Here is a 17258-nt window from a genome sequence, read left to right as displayed (position 1 = left end):
AGGAATACTAGGTCTGATAAAAGAGGAAGCGATGTCTCTGTCACATACAGCTTACTGTAGAAGTGCTGAGAGGCATTCATTGAAGTAAAAGATAAAGAAAATGAAAGCGTGCCAATGTGACGTTCATTTTTCTCGACTGCTTTCAATGGTTTATGAGCTGGTTGTCTGTCTAGTGACAGAGAAGTGACAGCTTTTTTTTTCTTTTTCATAGAACACACTCTTTGTAAGCACTCTGTATCTGTTAGGCTTATTTGCAGAGCTAGTGTGTAAGACTTGCAGAGCAACTCTCTCTCTCTCTCTCTCTCTCTCTCTCTCTCTCTCTCGCTCTCTCGCTCTCTCGCTCTCTCTCGCTCTCTCTCGCTCTCTCTCGCTCTCTCTCGCTCTCTCTCGCTCTCTCTCGCTCTCTCTCTGACCCGGCCTGAAGAAAAGGGAAAGTCCCTGAAATGAGAGGCTGCTGCTGCCATTCCTTTCATCCGAAATATCCCATCATCTCCTCATCCATGAACACCACCACTTCAAGGTTTCATAATACATGTATTAAGAAAACACGTTTCTAAATGAGTAAAATAGGGCTGTCAAAATTAATGTGTTAAAAATGATTTCATAGAGACATCAGTAGCAGTATTAATATCAGTGATACTGGTCTTCATTCATAAAAAGATGCCATTAAAAACTTGCCTTTTTTTGCCTTTTTTTATTTTTATTGATTGACAGCACTAAAATAAAAGTCTGCAGCTTTGGATATAAAAACATAAGCATTTTAATGAAAATAAACAAAGATTATATTGGAGTAGGCCTGCGTTTTAAAATAAAATACTAAATCAGTCAGTGTGCTTTGTAACCAATTATGAATTCTACTAGCAATTTCTGAGTGAAAATTGTTTCTACACCATATCTTTTTTCAGTTTGATTGTTCAGTGTCTCTCTCATGCGGTTTGTGAGTTTAACACCATGGCAGTCTGTTGTGATAGACGTGAGCAGTGGCCAGTTTTCCATCCAGTCTTTCAATGAATACACACAACTCTCTCTTGGCATTGTGCTGATGCCTGACAATTACATCATTACTAAAGGAAGTAATATAAATAAACCTGATACAGATGTCTGAACAAACACTTCTGATTTCATCACTCAGTGACAGTGACATTTGAGCCATACTGATGCAGCTATAAATACTGAAAAGAATGAACAGAGACTAAAGAAGGAGACATTATGCACCAAAGCAGCTTACTGACACAACTACATTATAGAAAATAGCTCAAGGAACCCCACATGCGTTTGAGAACTGCATGCCTTCTGTGTGCATGTGAGAGTGTGTAAATGAATGTGTGTGAAAGTGCACAGATATCAAGGGCATGTAATCTAGGGACCACAGGTGGACTAATGTGTGTCTTTATCATCCTCTGTAGTAGGTCTTAGCTCCTTCATGGCATTCCCTTTTAGCATCACGCCAAAGGATGTCACAGATTAGTGTTTGGCATATCAGGTTTCCCGATGTGATACCTGTTATATATTGTTCTAAATATATCACAATCCCAAATTATCATGATTACGAGCAATTCAGGAACGAGCTGAGAATGCTTTGAAACTCCAAATCCATTCATGAGTTTGAATCGAGGATGCAATCGAGGATGCAGGATGCAAAATTATACTTTTATTTAAAACATACATATATATTGCAATGAAAATTAAATGATATTAAAAAAATGTACTATAAGTGTAGTCTGTAATAATACATTTATTAATATTTCATATACAAATACAGGTTTTACTTCACAGTTTTTTTTGTTTTGTTTTTTTGTTTTTGACTGAATAAAGCACAAAAATACCATAAGATTTAGGAAACATGCCAAGTTTACATACTTGTTTCTCCAAAAAACAATACTACAGCCAGCTATTCTACCTTGAACGAATGTTCCGTCTTGGAATGTGTGATCCCGCCCACTGCCAATTTACTAGGGCTGTGACGGTGGCAGTTTTTTACCACCGCGGTGGTTTAGGGCTGTGCCGGTGAACATGACAACCGCAGTGGCAGAGTAGTACCGGCGGTGGTTGGCCTATTTTTTTTTTTTTTTAATGTTAATAGTAAAGCACAACGCTTTATTTACAAAATAAATAATAGGTCCACAATTAAATGTTGCCTCGAAGCCATGCAAACATAACTTTTATGCCGAACAAGATACTTAATTTAAGTCTCTCAAGATTTGGGAAAATATATAAGAGATTCCAAGTCCAGTAGAATAAAGAATTTCAACTCTATCAATTTTATCCGGAGTCAGACCGGTACAAGATCACAGCTCCAACGAAATTCGACATTTAAGGCTAAACAGCATGTTTCTGAATGGTTGGTTAACGTAATGTCACGTTGATCTATCCTTATGTACTGGCAGGGTAATGTTAGCGCGAATGCTATGTGTTTACTGTCAGTTCATTGACAGACTGATGTTACACCTAATGTCAATAAAACCTTTTTCTGTTAATGTCGGTTTGTCAGTGATGTGTAACGTTATCTATGCATTGTAATAACTGTTACAGCACGATTTATTTTTAGACAGTAACAGACATTATAAACCATCTACATAATTAAGCTTAATGTTAACTTACCACATCCACGTTAACTTTAAAACCAGCGTACACAGTTTGTAATAACAGAATAACATAACCTTATTATAAGAAAAATCTTTTGTAACAATATAAATATCTTAACTGTCACTTTTGATCAAATTAATGGATACTTGTAGCCTGGATGCCAGGCGAAATCAGCCCCGCCCACAACATTTGAGCTTGGGCAGTTCGGTCTAGACTTGATCTATAGACGAGTCATTATGTCCGAACAGAAACTGTTCGGACGAATGAAATTGTCAGGGTGGGCTTTAGAAGATGACAGAACGACAATGAACAGTAGCGTAATCATCCACCTCATCAAAGGTACTTGGTTGACTTTGTTCAAATCCTAAATGGAGAGCTTGTTTTTACATTCACCTTCACTGTTTCTCTCTTAAATGATCATGTTGGTAAGTAACTGTGTATCCTTAAACTCTTTTTTTTTTTTACAACATTGGTAAAAATGTTATATTCCAGCGTGCGTGAAGACAGGGTTGCCAAGTTTTTACAACAAAAACCGCCAACTACTAGCCCAAAACATTAGCTTCTCTGAGGGGTTCTCCGGGAAAAAGGGCGTTTGGGGAGTAAAAGGTGTTATTTTGGCAAGGTTGTCTGCTAAAATTCGCATTCCTGGGTCTATAGACGGTTTCATCGAACGCACACGCGTTGCTACGGTTACGCGCCTGGCCCGAAGTTAACTTCCGGTCTGTGTCTGTTTGTATGGCGCACTACTCAGTAGAAATACATTTTGACGTATTATTCTTGGTTAACATGATATTAATATTAAAAATCAAGCAGAGAGCACATGACACAAGTTTCCCAACATTATTCTTATATTATGAAACAAAGAAACATGTTATGCCGACGCATTGCATAATTGAAAGGCGAGTGCCCATGCATTTATATAGGCTACTGTGAACCCACCGGTAAAATGATGTTCGTTCAAATCCAGCTCAGACATGACATAAATCTGTAGCTTACTATACTTGTTGAAGCCATTAAACAATGTTTTTTTTTTTTCTTCATATTTATGTTTAAATATTATAATATTATTTTTAGATTTCATCTAGGCTATAAGTGCAAAGATGCGAGTGGTTCAGAAATGATTTTGGTGGTTATATTTAGTTTAATATTAAGTTTTGTTTTGTAAAAAGCCTTTCTTTCGTTTTGTACAATTTGTCTCTTAATTTTAATAAAGGGTTCTTCGGTTAATTGCATGTATTTAATTAATAAGAAATAAATAAGTAGTCTAGGTCGCGGAAGCCATCGCTTTCATCATGAACCGAAACGCGTCTCAAACTGAAACTCAGCAGGCTTGCCTCACAGACATGAGGAATATGTAGCCTAATATGTGTAGAAACGAAAAGATTTAAATAAGCACATGGTGCAGTGTTCAGAACTCACGGTAAACAACCATGATCACGGCGATGGGCATGAGCGGGATGTTAAAGTTTAAGGGATTTTTTTTTTTTTTTTTACCTTCTACTGAATATGATCAGGTGCAAGCACATTTTAAACAGGTAGCACTTATTCACACACGTAATTTTGTGAATAAGTAATTTTGTCGTTTTCTCTAATGATTTCAAAAACATCTTGTAGTGCTTACCTGCTGACAGTTATCAGTATACTGTTATATTCTATTATATGATTTTGTCATTTCACACTGTGGCCAATTTAAATATTACCAACTAAATGAGACATACTGAGTTTATAATTAAATTTATTAATTGCGTTTAATTATTGCATCTAAAGATTTTTAACGTGAATAAAGGCAAATAGATTTGCACACTTTGCTTAATCACTGGTCTAGTCTGTTAAACTTGTCAGAAGTTCTCGTTTCTAATCCGCCCTCGTGGTCTATTTTTTCTCTCATCAAAACCGAATACCATCAGTGGTTGTACACATAGACAGTAAAAGAAATGGACCGAGCGTTCCCATTGACGTCTACGGCGAAAGAATGAAGTCAACCTAGGGGCACTCACTTCCTGATGGCTGAGCGAACTGCGCAGGCTCAGACTGAGCTTGACGACGTAGATGTGACGTGAGCCTTCTGTCTGACAGCTGTGAGTCTTCTAGTAGATGTGGAAAGCGAAAGCTGAATCACGTTGTTTAAATATTTTCTCCCGTTGCTTTTGGCTCACTATGGGCTTCTCCCCATTCTTCCCCCTTGACTTTATCAGACTAGTCTCCAGGACATGTCTCCACGTCCCCCCTATTGTCTCATAGACAGTAAAAGATTGCCTGCGAGCGTCTCTTCAGGTCTATACGGTAATTTCTCAACTGTGCGACAGGGTCGCGTTGGTTATGACGCAATCGTTAGCCTATTTTTACAAAAACAGCTGCTGCGGGGCGATAGTGTAAGATACAAGGTAATGGAGCCTTTTATACATTGTCATGTTTCTTTAGAAATAAACAATGGACAAATGGAGTCTTTAAACGTCTCAGATGTAAAGTTATTCACTGTCAAAGTGACTCAAAAATGAATGGGAGTCAATGGGATGCTAACAGCAGGTGATGGCTTGGTTAGCAATGGCAGCCCCTAGGGGTGGAACGCTTTCCGAGCGCTAGATTACCCCCTTGGTTGTACATCAAGAGCAGGAACAGTTTTTGTGCGTTTTGTTTCGCGATCTGACCGGAACAAACAGAAAGTCTCTGCACCGGCGTTAAGCGTTAGATTAAAGCGCTCGTCTGTGTGAAGACTGCATGAGCCGCGTTTGCTGCATTGAACTGCATTGTTTGTATTAGTTAGGTTAATCCGTGAAGCAAGATGTTTTAAAAAAGTGGTAGGGACATGTCCCACCCGCAAATTACGCCTATAAGTTAAAAAAATTGGTTGATTGACGCCAATCAGACGTTCATGTTTTTTTTTCCGTCTATTTGAGAGTTCGGCTAATAAACATGGTCTTTTTTTTTTAAAGTTACATAAACTGCTTTCAGGAGTTTTTGACCGGCATATCATCAAAATGTCCGGAAAACGAAACCTCTGCCGGTCACTTTGACCGGCACCATTTTTTTCTAGCGGAAACTCTGGGATCAACGTGACGGTGAGTAATGAATGACAGGATTTTCAGTTTTGGCTGACCTACCCTTTAAGTGGGGCGTTTTCCCACTCTATATTAAAGACATAAATGGGAGATTATTTATAATAAACATGCTGAAACAAAAAAAAATCTATACATTAAGATAATGGTGCACAATCAAAATTAAAGATGCTAACGCATAAGAAAGATAACGCATCCTCTGGTGTTATTGATGTCTACCGGAAGTTAAGTTTGGGCCACAAAAGCGCGCATGCGCAGTAGCGTTTGTTTATGTTGTTACCGTTGAAACCGTCTATATATCACATAATTGAGGTCGCTTCAACCCGTGGAAAAAAAATTTGGCAACAAAGTGTATTTGAGTTCTGTTGACATTTGACAACTACCATTATGCGTCACTTCGTTGCTCTGATTGGTTGTATGTCTATCCAATTGAGGTCTTTCCTGGTTCGGTTGAAACACGGCCAAATAATCAAAGCCCAATGGAGCAGTTTCAGACTCAGATTCTCAATAGAATTGAGTATGACCACATCAGGCTAGAATACTTGCTGAATAAAAATACAAATTTATTTTATTAAAATATAAATTGTAAATTCCTTTGTGGAATCTCATGAACTGACAGTTTGTCAAATTATAAATTCAGAATTTTGCCCAAACCCGTTTGTGCAGTATGTCTGCATTATACTGTAGAAACTCTGACTCACACATAGTAGAATCAATAGTAGAATCAAATGCAAACAAAATCCATAAAGACATGGCAAGGTGGTGAGTCAAATAAAAATAAATATACTTCAGACAGGAGGAAGTATGTTTATTTCTGTTTACTTGGCTCACCGCCTGTCCATGTCTTTATTCAAGGATTTTTTTGTGCACTTCTCTAGTACAATTTCAGCAATGCTCGTGTCTCTTGCAAAATGTGTAATTTCACTAGAGTGTCTTTACACAGTATCCTGAAATGCGGGCATCACATCGTGAAAGCAGCTAGTCAGACCAGATTAGAAACGACAAGAAAACCTCACAACAGCCACATGCAGCCTATCACAAAGAACTCCTTCAGTTTCTCTAGAAAGAATGGCACAAAACAAGCAACACTGTCCAGCTCAATAAAATGACCTACTTTCCATCGGGGACAATTTTCTGCATGAACTGAGATACCAGTTGGACGATGCAAGCCTTCGGAGAATAGTTTCAGTTAAATTAAAACATCACTCTTGCCATTTTATTTGTAAAAGAGGCCACTCTGAACTTAGATAAGCACAACAGTGTCTTGGGTCCAATCAGAGACGCATGAGAATAATGTGCAATCACAGTATGTGGATCCTAACTGCTTTATTCACAAGGATCCTAACAGACAGTCATCTGGAGATTGAGACTGAGACTATACACTCTAAAAAATGCTGCGTTAAAAACAACCCAAGTTGGGTTGGAAATGGACAAACCCAAAAATTGGGTTGTTTGAACCCTAGTAAATTGACCCATTCAAACAACCCAATTTCTGGGTTTATCCATTTCCAACCCAATTTGGTTTGTTTTTAACCCAGCATTTTTTAGAGTGTAAATACATTTTTTTCCATGTTTGCAAAAGAATATTTTATGTATTTAAACAATTTACTTAAGTATAAAACTTATACAATTTATCTTGACACTTCTAGTGCAGCTTGTTTAGTAGATCAGACTTATGATTTTTGCCTGATAAGACAATAAAACAGAACAAATTAAATAGACTTACACTGAAACAGTGACCAGTGTTATACTACTGGACAAGAATATTATATATTACCTGCATAAAAACCTTATTTTCTATTGAATCAGTGATATTTAGCCTATAGCTCTGACATAACAGAAGTGTGTTTGTGACTGTGTGTGCTAATGTAAACCGTCAAAAATTCAATTGATTACCCTTAATATTGTCAAGGTCATACTGTGATGACGGCAGGAAGCAGACATGCAGGATATTCCCAAACTGGGACTGAGTGACGTGACGGCATCTAGAGTTCCATCTGAGCAGACATCTGTGAATATGTTCCACTATCTAATCGGAAAGCATGATCAGACCCTTAAAAATACTGTCAGGGCAGTCTAGATTACGACATCTAGTTCTAGCATCCAAGTTTAGACTGTGATAAGTTGTCTTTTGATGACATTAAGCTTGAGAATGTGAATACATAATAGCAGCCTCATGTTGTTTCAAACCTGTATGGCTTTCTTTAATCTGTGGGGAAATTGTTTTTTTTCTTTATAAAATACAATACTCTTCAAAAGTATATACTTAAGTGCAAACTAAATGTAATGTTTGTGGACACTTAATTTATAGTTTTCACCTGTCACCTACGTCACACTCTTATAGGAACGACCACCTGGGGTGCAGAACAAGGCTTTCCTCCATTGCCTGCCAGTCATTTTTACCAGTAGTAGTCAGTATTAATGCATTAAGTACAGCAGTGGCGATTTCTTTAAGACTGCAAGGGAAGCTCGGCTTCCCTTATTATGTCACAAAATTAATGGTCAAATATGTACTATTATATTAACATTGTATTGACTAAAAATGCGTTAGAAAACGTTCATCTCAAAGACGAGTTCGTTCAGAATCAGTTACATATAGCAGGTCGGCTGACACGATTTCCTTCTCATACATTCCCGTAGCGTCACAGTGCATTTCCCTATTGAAGCCCAGCGTCCATTGACTTCAATGGGGCTGCTTTAAACGTTTTTTTTCAGCGCTTCGAAACTAGACGGTCATTGGATAAACGCTGCGATTATGTCCCGCCCACGGACGCTCAGCGTCTCTGGGAGTGAATGGGGAGTGGGCTGGCCCGGACGCTGAGCTTCTGCGTGATGATTGGAGGGTCTGCATCTCCTTTTGACTGACAGCGATTCTGTACTATAAGGAATCACTGAAGCTATTCGCGCTCAGTCCCATCGCGGATTTCCAAGGGGGTAATCTAGCGCTCGGAAAGCGTTCCACCCCTAGGGGCTGCCATTGCTAACCAAGCCATCACCTGCTGTTAGCATCCCATTGACTCCCATTCATTTTTGAGTCACTTTGACAGTGAATAACTTTACATCTGAGACGTTTAAAGACTCCATTTGTCCATTGTTTATTTCTAAAGAAACACGACAATGTATAAAAGGCTCCATTACCTTGTATCTTACACTATCGCCCCGCAGAAGCTGTTTTTTTAAAAATAGGCTAATGATTGCGTCATAACCAACGCGACCCTGTCGCACAGTTGAGAAATTACCGTATAGACCGGAGGAGACGCTCACAGGCAATCTTTTACTGTCTATGAGACAGTCGGGGGGACGTAAAGTCTGATAAAGTCAAGGGGGAAGAATGGGGAGAAGCCCATAGTGAGCCAAAAGCAACGGGAGAAAATATTTAAACAACGTGATTCAGATTTCACTTTCCACATCTACTAGAAGACTCACAGCTGTCAGACAGGAGGCTCACGTCACATCTACGTCGTCAAGCTCAGTCTGAGCCTGCGCAGTTCGCTCAGCCATCAGGAAGTGAGTGCCCCTAGGTTGACTTCATTCTTTCGCCGTTGACGTCAATGGGGTCGCTGTGTCCATTTCTTTTACTGTCTATGCGGATTTCTCAAGTTCAGCCGAAATAAAAACTTCTGCAACCTATTTCTTTGATATTTGCTTGGCGAAATTGCTTGATTTTTTATCATACATTTCACACAATTATACACCACATTCCTTGTTTCAGTTTTACAGAGTTTAATATTTTTTTAGATCGTTCATTCATTCACAGGGTAAAAGACCATTTTCTTGAAAAGAACGTAGGGTAGGGCAGAATTTACTTTTAAATAAATAAGACAATTGGCCAAAAATGAGCTTCCCCTCTCTGACAGACCAGTAGCCGCCACTGAAGTACAGTGATATTAAAATACCAAATTCAATATACACCTTATTTATGTTGCATACTTTGTACAGGAAAGCAGATGAACACAGAATATTGGTGCAACATGAGATTTCTCGAGATTCTTTAGCCTGCCGTCATTCACCCTCCGCCTGCTGCTTGATCAGCTCTATAACGGTTTTACTGCATAACTAGTCTGTTTAAAATTAAACTCGATTTAAAATAAAACCCATATCAACAAATCCTGGATTAGTTAAACTTTGCTTAATTTTATCCTTATTGGTGCAACTCACTGTAGTGTTTTTAAAAAACGTCCCACTGTTTTTAAAATACTGCAGCAGACAGTATATGGATCATAAGTGCCCAAAACGATCATCTTGTTCACATATTTTTGTTTTAAGATGGAAATTTGACAGGCGTGTGCTGCAGTTTAATGGAGTTCTATGGTGGTTTTGCCCTCCAAGTCACGTGACTGAAAACTATGAATTGTATGGATATGCCCGAAGCCATGATACTATGTTCGGAAAGGAAATTACGCATTCTACAGAGCAACTAAAGGGAAGGGATGGATTAATAATGGGGACGGTACATAGCCTAAATTACTGTGGCTGAGAGAAAACGCATGCAAATGCACAACAAAAAAAAGTATCAGTTTGACAACACATTATCTGCTAATACAATGCAACCAAATATAGAAACGTGCTGCAGGATGTTAAAATAAACAAACAAAAAAGCCACTTTTTTAGGTATTGTTCAACACAACTGAACAATAAGCATGTCCCAGCCAGATTAGTCACTTATTGGGGTCCCCTTGAAACATTCCCATTGTGGCCTGTGCTATTTGCAGTATGCTTAAGTATCTGGTAGCACTGTGATTATATGAAGCATGTTTCTTTATTTGGCTGCATTGTCATAAAGATGTTTGCTGGTCTTTTTTCTTTTTGCATGCATTTTCTTCAATTGCAGCACATTGAGCTCTCTCCGCTGCCATACTAAATTCACAGTATTATGAATGACGACAAAAAAGAAACTGAAAGGGAGTGTGAAGAAACCGAGTTAGCAAATATTAATTTTGTGATGTACTAGAGCAGCAAGAGATAAAAAAAAAGTTTGAAATACCTTCTGTTAATGAACATCCTGACACTGTCCACACCGATTAGAGCGCTGTCAAGACAAATATGTGCGGCACGCTTTCCTCTCAATAGCAAAATAAACATGCAACAAAAATGACAGCAAAAATGGTTTTTAAAAAAACATGTAATTATAGTGATGTGGATATGTTTGCACAAGCTCTACAATAACTCCACTGAAGGCAAGTCATGTTTATTTATAGCCTGTAGACCAATTTGGAGTCAACGTCACGTCACGTTTTGCAGCTGTGCACGCACTGTGGTGGCAGAAAAACAGTGGCAACAAGTGGAGGAAAATGGGCAAAATCCATGGAATAAGAGAAAAAAATGCTTAGTGCCTTTGGATGCCAGATTCGGAATGCACAAAAGATATATTTATAGAATACCACTGTTGAAGATTTGTTACCATTCACATGCATTATACAACTGACAGACTGCAACGTTCGGAGTTAAAAATCTTTAATTTGTGTTCTACTGAAGGAACAAAATCACCTATATCTTGGATACCCTGGGGGTAAGCAGATAAACATCAAACATAACATTTTCATTTTTGGGTGAACTATCCCTAACAAAAGTTATTTCAGAATTCTGACTTTTTTCTGTTATCTCAATTCTGAAGGGGTGAAAAGGGGGATATAAATCTAATACTCAGGTTTATATCTTTTCAGAATTGAAAAATATAAGCTCAGAAATGCGAGATAATAGTCAAAATTGTGAGAAACTCAAAATTTATTTTTTGTTGTTTTATTTATGTGGCTTCCATACAGTGCTATACTGCAGAACTGTCATTTTCTGCCAACAGGTAGGATCTGCCCACAAAACACATCACACAAACACATCACACAAATGGTCTACACTACTTTATTGTTTCAAAGTCAATATCATAACTGTTATCTATAGGACTACTTTAAAGGTGGGGTAAGTGTTATTTCATAACCGTTTTAGAAAAAGGACTCGGGCCGAGTGGAATAACAAACTTGTAACCAATCAGCAGGTAAGGGGCGTGTCTACTATTGATGGTGAGAAGAGCACTCGCTCTCGCTCTGTGCACGTCATTGTTCAAAACACACGAGTCACACATGACGGACATTAGCCGAGAACTAGCTAATATGCTGGCTTTTGCTTGACTATGCACGTGTGTCATGTTCGTTTGTTTGTTCAGCTGCGATGATAAAGACCTGTTCATTTCCACACCGTATGGAGCATCTAAATCTCCTCAGTGTGTGCTTCAAGCATCAGCTCACAAAATGTGTCCGACAAGATACTATACTCCTAATATATGTTTGTTTCCTCTTTTCATGCTCTATATAACCCTTATCCGGTCATAATTGTAATATGTCGTTATATGTATTTTCCTACATGAGTGGAGCATTTGCTTAGACTCTGAGCGATTGAACGGAGCACTGGTTGCTTTGTCACCCCCAGGGGGGCATTTTTCTGTGCACATAATCAGTGCCTGCTAACGTGACATGGTGATGGTAAAAAAATATATATTAAAATGTTTTTCCATTCTCTCCCAATTATATTTGGGTAATTATACTCTATATAATTTCCAGGTGTCAGGGAGCCACTATCAATATGGTATTGAAATTGCTTTTGAATGTGCACTCACTTTATACTTTCACGTTCAAATTCCCAATCATTTTAACTCTATGTATAGGGAGTAGTGGTAGACTACTCAACATGTCAGTTGGAAACTTGAGGCTCATATATTACCCTCTTATGCAGTTACAGATGCAGTATTTTTTCTGTAGCACTTCTGCTGCAAGAGATGAGAGCAATTTTATAATTGTTTGGGTCAAGAAAAATTAAGTTTGCGATATTTTCAATGAGCAATTTAATTAGCAGGTTAATGCTTTACATGCTGGAAGAAATTGGTAAAAAAAAATAAGGGCAAAAATCTAGCTGTGACGAATGGTTTATGCTGCATTGTCTGCTTGTTAACCATAAATTGGGTTAAGAATGTGCATGTAAATGCTCTCAATGTTGCAGAAAAGCAGAACTATAACATACCGGCTCTGTCCCACCTCAGGCCCTCATATAAGAGGTGCTCCAATGCTGCTTCCAAAGCCTTAATAACTCTGTTTGTTTTGAGACAATGTCTATGGAAAACAACTGCTCTGGCACAGAGTTCCTTTTAATAAGACCAGATAAAGAGATTAACAGACAAATTAATGGAAATGTAAAGTGACAACAACAGTGTATAGAGCAGTGCTGCTGCTATTACTGAGAGAATCTGCGATGGACACAACAACAAGTAACAAGTGACAGCTAAACTCAAGCATTCAAAACGTTTCTATCAAAAAAATTGCAAGAAACGGAAATTGCGACCATGTTTTCTTCCCTACTATGATGTACACTATATTGTCAAAAGTTTTGGGATATCTGCCTTTACATGCACATGAACTTTAATGACATCCCATTCTTAATCCGTAGGCTTTAATATGGAGTCGGCCCACCATTTGCAGCTATAACAACATCAACTCTTCTGGGAAGGCTTTCCACAAGGTTTAGGAGTGTGTTTATGGGAATTTTTGACCATTCTTATAGAAGTGCATTTGTGAGGTCAGGCGTTGATGTTGAACGAGAAGGCCTGGCTCGCAGTCTCCACTCTAATTCCTCACAAAGGTGTTTTATCAGGTTGAGGTCAAGATTTAGAAAGGCCAGTCAAGTTCCTCCACACCAAACTAACTCATCCATGTCTTTATAGACCTTACTTTGTGCACTGTTGCGAAGTCATGTTGGAACAGGAAGAGGCCATTCCCAAACTGGGAGCACGAAACACTAAAATGTCTTGGTATGCGGAAGTATTAAGAGTTCCTTCACTGAAACTAAGGGGCCAAGCCCAAACGCTGAAAAACAAACCCACACCATAATCCCCCCACCAAACTTTACACTTTACAAAATGCAGTTAGTCAAGTACCGTTCTCCTGGCAACCGCCAAACCAAGACTCGTCCATTCGATTGCCAGACAGTGTGATTCGTCTCTCCAGAGAACACCACTGCTCGTGAATCCATAGACAACACTGCAACATTCCATAAAAAATAAGAATTAAAAAAAAAACTGTAAATCCACTAATAAAAAGTTGGTTCCAGTCTGTACAACAATAAAACATTTGCTACATTTTGTCACAAATGTTAATCAAGTGTATGATATGTACCGAACACTGAATAATTTATGATTAAAATATCTTTTATATGCAGTTTTTGTGATGAAAAGGCACTATATAAAGAATGATCAACATTATATAACATGTAGTATACAGACACCATCTAAGCATTCATTCTGTTGCTGTTCAAGAGACAGGAGTACCCCTATTAGGCCTATAACTTTGGTATCACGTTGATGTCAAGTCCAAGACAAAAAATGTTGCATTACAAGTCTGTCTACAATTGAATGGCTGATGTGACTCAACCAGCACTTATGCTTACTTCCTACTTCAGACTTACATAATGACAATAACTTGTCTAAAACAGTGTTGGGTGTAACAAGTAACTGTAATTTAATTACTCTTCCCTTGAAAAAATTAAGTAAGGGATTACTCTTATTTTTTGTGTAATTTAATTACAAATATTTCACAAGTGATTGCACTAAATATTATAGAACAATTATATATAATACAATAGTGGAATTAAAACCAAAATTTAAAGCCTTCTCACATTTGTAAAATGTTGGTCAGTTAATAAGAATTGAAGTTTTTAGATGTAGTTTTATATTATTTACTTAAAATAATTAAAAGAGCCATTTCATGTATAACCTTAATTCGCTTAACTCGAGTTTGATATAGGATTTGGAAAGTAGTAATAAGTAATTAAATGCTTTTTGGAGAGATTCATTTGTACAGTAATCTAATTACACTATTGAAGATGTAATTGCTAATTAGTAAGTCATTACTTTTTTAGAGTAACTTACCCAACACTGGTCTAAAGAGAGAGAGACAAAGATCACCAGACACATTTAAGGTTACATAAAATTACAATTCCCAGACTCATACTTCCAGACAGTGTCCCTCTGAGACGCAGTTTGTTTGTTGAGAAGCTAAACAGTCTAAATACACAAAGGCATTTAATGTGAGAATGACCACGTTCACAAGAATATTATGGGGGTTTCATATGCCAACTCTACAAACATACAACACCAGATGATTTCCAAAAAACCTCCTAATATGTTTATGTTAGTTGTATGATAGTCTCAGCCTCAGATGTCAAAACCAGGGACCATCGATTGGACGTCTGATGCATATGGAACACAAAATTGGGCACACTTCAGGAGTTTTAAAGTCATCATCTGATCTTTGAATTCTAAAGGATTTCCAGGAGACGTGTGTGTCACGTTCTTTGACGGAAGAAAGCTATCGTGTTTACAACTGTGAAAATGAGCGCATACCTGGATCAACTTAAAAATCTAAGTAAAACGTAAGGGAAGTTTGCGGCTCCATTGCTATAGTAAACTTGTACAACGTTCTTAAATTTATAATTTATTAGATGCACAATTTGTTGTAGGGACATCCATAATTTTCACGGCCTTAAACGCAGAATCCTAAAAAGATAACAAACTGTGATTGGTTGCGCTACATGTCAGTCAAACATCCTGTTGGGCAGTCCTTGGTAAAATTAAAGCTGCAATAATATCTAGACCTTCTGCCATCAGTCTAAAGGTCTGGCTACGCAAGACTAGATGTTCGAGGAACTGTGGCTGCTAAATGTGGTAAATGTGAGAGCTGTTTTCAGTCTCTTAAATACAAGTTACGAAAAAAATCTATTTAGTAAATATCTTTTAGCCACAATTAGCTATAAGTTTATCTGATTTAGCATTTTTAAGAGGTAAAGAAAGCCTATATAGCATGTGAATCTATCGACTGTATCAAAGGAGTCGGAAAGGACAAGGGGTAGAAATTAGCTCTTTGAAAATGTGAACACAGAATTAATTAGTAAGGATGCTGCATTCATTGAGAATACCCTCAAAGGAATAGCTCTCACCCCAAAAGGTAAATTCTGTCATCATTTACTCACCCTCATGTCGATCCAAACCTGTATGTCTTTATTTCTTCTGTGGAACACAAAAGAAGATATTTTGAGAAAATGTCTCAATGTTTTTGGTGCATTGAAGGAAAGTCAATGGACGTCAAAACGGTTTGGTTACCAATATTTTTGCTGGGACAAACAGTTTAGTTGTCCCACCTTATCAGAAGTCCTAAGGGGAAGTAATTGAGTATATGATGTCAGAATCTTCATTTTGTGGTGAACTCTTTAAAGACAACGGTTTATGGACTGAATAATACCCTGAGTGATTAAACAACCCAGATAAAAATCACATCAACAGTCATTTAGGTTTTCCAGTGATGACCTGGATAACTCGAGAACAAAATGACCATGTTTGGACAAAAACAATTTGCCGTTCCAACAGACAAACTTTATCCAAACCAGGATGGTGAAAGTTGTACAGTTAAAAGGGTTAGTTCACCAAAACAATTGTGTCATTAATTACTCACCCCATGTCGTTTCAAACCCTTAAGAGCTTGGTTCATCTTCGGAATGCAAATAAAAAATATTGTTGATGAAATTTGAACAGCACGAGGCATGCCAATGCTAATACAGAGCCATCATTGTTCTGATGTACAATGTGAACAGAAGAGACTGACACGGAAGAGAAGAAATTGTTAAATAAAGTTGTTTGTTTTTTGCACACAAAATGTACTCTCATCGCTTCATGGCATTAAGGTTGAGTCAAATTTAATAATTAATAATAATAATAATTATTATTATTATTATTATAATAATTACATTTATATAGCGCTATATATTAGCTAGGCACTCAAAGTGCTTTACATGTAGAAGGGGGGAAACTCCTCAACCACCACCAATGTGCAGCATCCACCTGGATGATGCGACGGCAGCCATCTTAAACCAGAACGGCCACCACACACCAAATTTACCATTTTAACAATGTCTTTACTACCTTTCTGGGCCTTGAAATTGGTAATAACATTGCAGTCTATGGGTGGAGGGGAATTAGATTTCATCAGAAATATTTTTATTTGTGTTCTGAAGATGAACGAAGGTCTTACAGGGTTGGAACGACATGAGAGTGAGTTATTAGTGACAGAAATAAAAAAAAAACAACAACAGTCACTAATGGACAACAATGCAACAAAACAAAAAAAGACAAAGACGCGAGACCGACACGGTGTGGTCGCTCAAGTTCAAAGTTCACCGAAATGAGGAGTTTACATAAATAAATGGAACTGTAACAGTTTGTACAGTGTATTTTAGAAATGTCCATTTTAACTGGAATATTGTAGCATGGCCTGAAGTAACCAGTTCATTCTCTCATCGTAGGACATTCAAAATATGGGAAATACACACACACAAAAAAACACACAGACTGATAAACAAATACATCTAAGCCTCTAAGATGAAGTGTATTCAAATGATCCGAAAGACAGACAAAAACAATTGATTTTTCACTCAGAACACATTTGTTATGATAGTCATCAGTGCAACAGGAAATTCCTTCATTACTGTGCTTACAATTGGGAGACCTTCACTGAACAAGTAGCCACTCACTCAGACACAAGTAGGGTCGACTTATGTGCTCTTTCTTTAATTATCTGGTGAAAT

At 37.7% G+C, this 17258-nt stretch overlaps 1 protein-coding gene across 2 annotated transcripts in view; it reads right to left on the bottom strand.

Moving 5' to 3' along the window:
* stim2b (stromal interaction molecule 2b) overlaps window positions 1–17258 on the bottom strand; it is a 70452-nt gene that overhangs the window by 40760 nt on the left and 12434 nt on the right. The window lies entirely within an intron of this gene.

This window comes from Pseudorasbora parva, chromosome 1 (genome assembly GCF_024679245.1).
Source record: "Pseudorasbora parva isolate DD20220531a chromosome 1, ASM2467924v1, whole genome shotgun sequence".
NCBI lineage: Eukaryota > Metazoa > Chordata > Actinopteri > Cypriniformes > Gobionidae > Pseudorasbora > Pseudorasbora parva.
This window is presented reverse-complemented; position numbering and strand designations above follow the sequence as displayed.